The following is a 518-nucleotide window of genomic DNA, read 5'->3' on the forward strand; positions in this document are numbered from 1 at the left end:
ATATTTTATTCTAGTTAGTTTTTCTTTCTTTACTATATATATATATATATATATATCGTTGCTTACTTTATATGTAATGTAAGTCATAGAGAATTAATAAGCGAATCAACGAGCGAGATTTTGTCAAGATAATTAACCAATCACTGAGCATGAATTTTGGAAGAGAATCAGCGAATCAACGAGCGAGATTTTTTCCAGAGAATTAACCAATCAACTGAGCATATTTTTCTAGAGAGAATAAGCCAATCAGCGAACGAGAATTTTGCTTATAAAATTACGGCAAATCCAGCTTCTCACGAGAATTCCTGAGCCTTTTCGAGACTTCACATAGTAATTTCAAAATCGATTAAAGACAAAGAAGAAACGTTTTATAGATCCGCTAATCTTATTTTTGGGGTTCCTTTCCTGCTATTGTCCGAAGACCCTGGGGCGAGAGAAAAATTAATATCCGGAACAGGTGAACAAATTACCACGACTTAGTGGCGTCCTGAATTTCTCACTGACTGCTCACTAGGGGA

The sequence above is a fragment of the Actinia tenebrosa genome, unplaced genomic scaffold (assembly GCF_029948245.1).
Source record: "Actinia tenebrosa isolate PJP-AT-01 unplaced genomic scaffold, QUT_ActTen_1.0 PGA_scaffold0__85_contigs__length_37466705, whole genome shotgun sequence".
NCBI classification, from domain to species: Eukaryota; Metazoa; Cnidaria; class Anthozoa; order Actiniaria; family Actiniidae; genus Actinia; species Actinia tenebrosa.